This window comes from Erinaceus europaeus, chromosome 12 (genome assembly GCF_950295315.1).
Source record: "Erinaceus europaeus chromosome 12, mEriEur2.1, whole genome shotgun sequence".
Taxonomy (NCBI): domain Eukaryota; kingdom Metazoa; phylum Chordata; class Mammalia; order Eulipotyphla; family Erinaceidae; genus Erinaceus; species Erinaceus europaeus.
Window position 1 is genome coordinate 80,397,694 of NC_080173.1, and position 6,000 is coordinate 80,403,693.

Below are 6,000 nucleotides of genomic sequence, written 5' to 3' on the forward strand. Positions count from 1 at the left end.
AGGGCAGCAAAAGGGAAACTAAATATCAAAAAAAAAAAAAATTTAAAGATTTACTTATTTATTATTTATTTATGATAGAGACAAGAAATTGAGAGTGAGAGAGAGACAACTGCAACACCGCTTCACCTCCTCTTGTGAAGCTTTCCCCCTTAAGGTGGGGACCAGGGGGCTTGAACCCAGTTCTTTGCATACTGTAATGTGTGAACTCCACAAAGTGTGACACCACCTGGCTAATATTTATTTACCTAATACGAGGGCAGAGAGAGGTCTAGAGTACTACTTAGTTCTGAAGTAAAGTGATGCTGGCAGTTGAATCTACACTTTACTGACCTCTGATCTTGAGCACTATCAAGAGCTTGATTTTATTTTTAGTGAAACTCCCTTTCTTAACACTAATTAGAGTGAAATTAACCACTCTCACACCAAGGGACTAGGGATAGACCACTGGTTTAGTGGTTATCTTGGCCCCCTCACATCCCCCCATGCTTTTTTTTTTTTATGGAAGCATTGACAGGGCCATAGGATAAGAGGGGTACAGTTCCACACAGTTCCCACCACCAGAACTCTGTATTGCATCTCCTCCCTTGATACCTTCTCTGTGCTTTATTCCCATGGGAGTATGGACCCAGGATCATCATGAGGTGCAGAAGGTGGAAGGTCTGGCTTCTGTAATTGCTTCTCTGTTGAACATGGATGTTGGCAGGTCAATCCACACTCCCAGCCTGTTTCTATCTTTCTTTGGTGGGCCAGGGTTCTGGGGAGGCGGGGCTTCAGGACACATTGGTAGGGTCCTCTGCCCAGGGAAGTCAGGCCCACCATTTTTTTAACTAGAGCACTGCTCATGAAAGAAGCTGAAAGTCTTCCTAGGGTCCAGCAGGTGGCACACTAAGCTTGGAAACATGAGGTTCCAGTTTGATTCCCAGTATCCCATGCACCAGAGTAATGCTTCAGTCCAGGCCCCCCCCCCCACACACACACACACACGTACATGTGTACTCAATTTTGTGTTGATAAATAAAATCTTTTTTAAAACGTCCCTAATCTCCACTTTCCAAAATCACATGATGTTGACACTTCAATATCTCAGAAGCTAAAATAGGGTTTACCCAGCTATGAACTCTTACCAGCCTATACCTATATTACTGTTGGCACATCAGAAGCCAGCTATTTCTGACTTCTGATACATTATTTCTATAAAAACATCAATCTGACTGAGCCCTGCCTCTCTTCCTAGCTACATTGCTGCCCCCGGTTCTGTATAATGGCGACCACAGAGAAATTGCAGTCTCCCAGTTAGATAACTAATTCTAGTTAGATGTGGGCAGTGGCTCAGAAACTTTCACTGATAGAGCAGTTGCTATTAAGAAGAACTGATTGGGTTGTTGGTAAAGTCATGATGCATTTCTGCAGAGAATAAAATACATGGCATTTCTGACACCCCAGTATTATGATTGGTCAGTATAGAGACACTTAGATTTTGGAGCCCTGGCTGTAAGCCTGTAAAGATTGCACATACAATTGTATACTCATTTTTATGAAAGGAGGCAATTACGGATTTTAGTTGAAAGATCTAAGAGTTTCTATTACTGACAAAATCTTGCCATTGGCATGTCATCTGTAACAAAGCTACCTGATTATCATTTGGGGGTATTTATATTTTCTATGGACTTATAGCTAAACAAAAGCAGAAGACATACTCTATACAAGTAATAGTATTTAAAAATTTGTGTCATTAAGATACACTTAAAAATGTTGATTTACTATCTTCTGTAATTTACAAGTAAATAAAGCTTAGTAAGCCCTTGTGTAAAGGATTAAAAAAAAATCAACCTTTACTCAAAACTTACTCTGAACAAATACTCATGGCAAAGAAGCCTCAGCACCACACAGAGTTGGCATCACTGAGATGCTTCAGACAGGTTCAGACATTTTCAGTAAAAACATCACTGGCTCCTACCCAGAGTACTGAAAAATACCTTTAAGGCTTGAAACTGTAAATATGTCATGCACTCACCCCCACCGAAGGGTCAGCCCCTCAGTTACCTGCAGTGTGCTGAGAGAATAAAGGGGAGGCTTGGAAGAGCCTGAACCCACAGTGGAAGATGAGCTCCTCTTTGGCTTTCACAGGTTCTGTGTTGCCAGGGTGTCGGCTTACCCCCATATTCAGTCCTGACATCTGGGGAACCAAGTAAGAAAAACAATTTCTTCTTCTTCTTTAAAAAATATTTATTATGGGGGTCGGGCGGTGGCCCAGTGGGTTAAGCACATGTGGCGCAAAGCGCAAGGACCGCCGTAAAGATCCCGGTTCGAGCCCCCGGCTCCTCACCTGCAGGGGAGTCGCTTCACAGGTGGTGAAGCAGGTCTGCAGCTGTCTGTCTTTCTCTCCCCCTCTTTGAATTCCCCTCCTTTCTCCATTTCTCTCTGTGCTATCCAACAACAAAATCAACAACAACAATAACAATAAACAAGGGCAACAAAAAGGGAAAAATAAACAAAAAAAAATTTTTTAAAGAAAACATTTTTCAAATCAGTTTTCAATATATTTATTTTTCAACAGGCGAGAACCAGAGCATCACTCTGGTATATTTGGTGATTGAACTCAGAACCTCTGGCTTGTAATACTTCCATACTTATCCATTAGGTCAAGACAGGGAAGATTTCTGAGAAGACAGTGTTTCTTTTTTGTAGTATTTAGAAGGCTATATGGTGTCCTGGAAGGTTACACAATGGCTAGAGCACTGGATTGCAAACATGAGGTCCTGAGTTCAGTCCCCAGCAGTGTATGTGCGAGCATGATCATCTCTTTCTCCTCTTTTCCTCTATCATAAATACATTTTAAAGAGAGAATGCTATGTGCACTGCTCCAAAGATGTTCCTATGCACATATGAGAAGTATCCATAGTACAGCTCTGTGTATTACCTCACAGAAGTTGACCTGCTCGGATCCCCTTCCCATTCAGCTCTTAACTCTGAGGGAAGCAAATCCTTTCCTCTTCTACAATTCAACAGTGGGGATAGTGGTCCAGGAGGTGGCACAGGGGATAAAGCTTTAGTCTTTCAAGCATGAGGTCCTGAGTTTGATTCCTGGCATTGTCTGTGCCAGAGCAATGCTCTGGTGTCATCTCTCTCTCTATTTCTCTCATAAATAAATCTTTGAAAAAAAAGATAATCAGGGCGGGGGAGACAGCATAATGGTTATGCAAACAGACTCTCATGCCTGAGGCTCCCAAGTCCCAGGTTCAATCCCCCGCACCAACATAAGCCAGAGCTGAGCAGTGCTCTGGTGTTTCTCTCTCTGTGTGTGTCTGTCTCTCCATCTCTCTCAAAAATAAAATTAAAATTAAAAAATATATTTAACAAAAAGAAAAAAGATAATCAGGCAGTCTGGGAGTTGGCACAGTTGATTGGGCATTGGTTCTTCAGACATGAGGTCCCGAGTTCAACTCTTAGTATCTCATGTACTACCAGAGTGATATTCTGATCTCTCTCTCTCTCTTTCTCTCTCCCTCTCGTTAATAAACAAAAACATTTAGACAATGTGAATACTCATAATCAGACCAATCTTTCATAAAGAACCACTAGTGGGGGCCAGGCAGTGGCACACCTAGAGAGTGCATATATTAATTACCATGCACAAGGAGCTGGGCTCAAGACCCCAGTCCTCAACTGCAGGGGGAAGCTTTGTGAACTGTAAAGCAGTGCTGCAGGTGTCTCTTTTTCTCTCTATCTTCCCCTTATCTCTCAATTTCTGTCTCTAGAAAATAAATTGATCAATAAGATATTTTAAAAGAACTTTAAAAAGTATTATCAGGGCTGGACGGAAGTGCACATGGCTCGAAGAACAAGGACCGGCATAAGGATCCTAGTTCAAGCCCAGGGTTCCCCACCTGCAGGGGGGTTGCTTCACAAGTAGTGAAGCAGGTCTGCAGGTGTCTCTCTTTCTCTCCCCCTCTCTGTCTTCCCCACATCTATCGATTTCTCTCTGTCCTATCCAACAACAACAGCAGCAATAACAACAATAACAATAACGATAAACAACAAGGGCAACAAAAGTGAAAGAAATGGCCTCCAGGAGCAGTGGATTCATAGTGCAGGCAACGAATAATATTATTCATATTATTCATAATAATAATTCATAGTGCAAGCACCCCAGCAATAACCCTGGAGACAAAAAAGAAAATTATAGGGGTCCAGGAGGTGGCGCACTGGATAAAGCATCGGACTCTGAAGCATGAGGTCCTGAGTTCAATCCCCGGCAGCACATGTACCAGGGAGATGCCTGGTTCTTTTTTATTTTTTTATTTTTATTATTTATTTATTTATTTATTGCACTTTGTTGCCCTTGTTGTTTTATTATTGCTGTTGTTATTGGTATTGTCGTTGTTAGATAGGACAGAGAGAAATGGAGAGAGGAAGGGACAATAGAGAGGGGGAGAGAAAGATAGACACCTGCAGACCTGCTTCATCACCTGTGAAGTGACTCCCCTGCAGGTGGGAAGCCGGGGGCTCGAACCAGGATCCATACACTGATCCTTGTGCTTTGCACTACCTGCGCTTAACCTGCTGCACTATTACTCGACTCCCTGATGCCTGGTTCTTTCTCTCTCCTCCTATGTTTCTCATTAATAAATAAATAAAATCAAAAAAAAAAAAGAAAAGAAAAGAAAACCATATCATTTAAAAAGAAAAAATCTGGGAGTAGGGCGGTTGCGCAGCGGGTTAAGTGCACGTGGCACAAAGCACAAGGACAGGCATAAGGATCCTAGTTTGAGCCAGCTCCTCACCTGCAGGGAAGACGCTTCACAAGCGGTGAAGCAGGTCTGAAAGTGTCTATCTTTCTCTCTGTCTTCCCATCCTCTCTCTAGTTCTCTCAGTCCTATCCAACAACGAAGAGAACAATAACTACAACAATAAAAAAACAACAAGGGCAACAAAAAGGAATAAAAAATAAATGAATAAATAAATAAATAAAATCTGGGGGCCTGGTAGTAGCGCAGCAGGTTAAAAGCACATGGACTGGTGTAGGGATCCTATTTCAAACCCCCCCCTTCCCACATGCAGGGGGTTCGCTTCACGAGTGGTGAAGCAGGTCTGCAGGTGTCTCTCTTTCTCTCCCCCTCTGTCTTCCCCTTCTTTCTTTCTTGTGGTCCTGGAGGTGGCACAGTGGATAAAGCATTGACTCTCAAGCATGAGGTCCTGAGTTCAATCCCCAGCAGCACATGTACCAGGCTGATGTCTGGTTCTTTCTCTATATATACCTTTCTCACGAATAATTAAATTCTTTGAAAGAAAGAAAGAGAGAGAGAGAGAGAAAGAAAGAATTAAAGAAAGAAAAGCTTAGAGTATAAGATTAATCTTATCTCCGGAGCTGGGTGGCAGCACAGCAGGTTAAACACTCTTAGCACAAAGCACAAGGAACCGAGTAAGGATCCCAGTTCAAGCGCCCCCTCCCCATCTGCGGGGGGGGGGTCACCTCACAAGCGGTGAAGCAGGTCTGCAGGTGTCTACTTTTCTCTCCCCCTGTCTTCCCCTTCTCTCTCGATTTCTGTCTCTCCTATCCAACAACAATGATATCAATAACAATAATAATACCACAACAAAGATAAAACAACAAGGGCAACAAAAGGGAAAAGAAAGAAAGAAAATAATCTCCCAGAGACTTGGAAAGTGTTTAATCCCCTGCATCACACGTGCTAGGGTAGTGCTCTGAATTTCTGCCTCCCAAATAAATAAATAAATAAAATCTTATTTATATTTTTAAAAAAAGTTAGGGGGTCAGGTGGTAGTGCAGTCGGTTAAGCGCACATGGCATGGCAGAGTAGGGATCCCTGTTCTAGGCCCCAGTTCCCTACCTGCAGGGGAGTCACTTCACAGGTGGTGAAGCAGGTCTGCAGGTGTCTGTCTCTCTTTCCTCCTCTCTGTCTTCCCCTCCTCTCTCCCATCTCTCTCTTTCCTATCCAACAATGACGACACCAATAATAACAACAATAATAACTACAA

The 6,000-nt window shown here is 42.7% G+C and overlaps 1 non-coding gene across 1 annotated transcript; it reads right to left on the reverse strand.

Annotated features, from left to right (window-relative positions):
* Positions 1–1,863: 1,863 nt before the first annotated feature.
* On the reverse strand, positions 1,864–1,958 carry LOC132542346 (small nucleolar RNA SNORD91 family). The gene has a single exon (XR_009553428.1). It is a non-coding gene; the product is annotated as a small nucleolar RNA SNORD91 family (small nucleolar RNA).
* Positions 1,959–6,000: the final 4,042 nt, after the last annotated feature.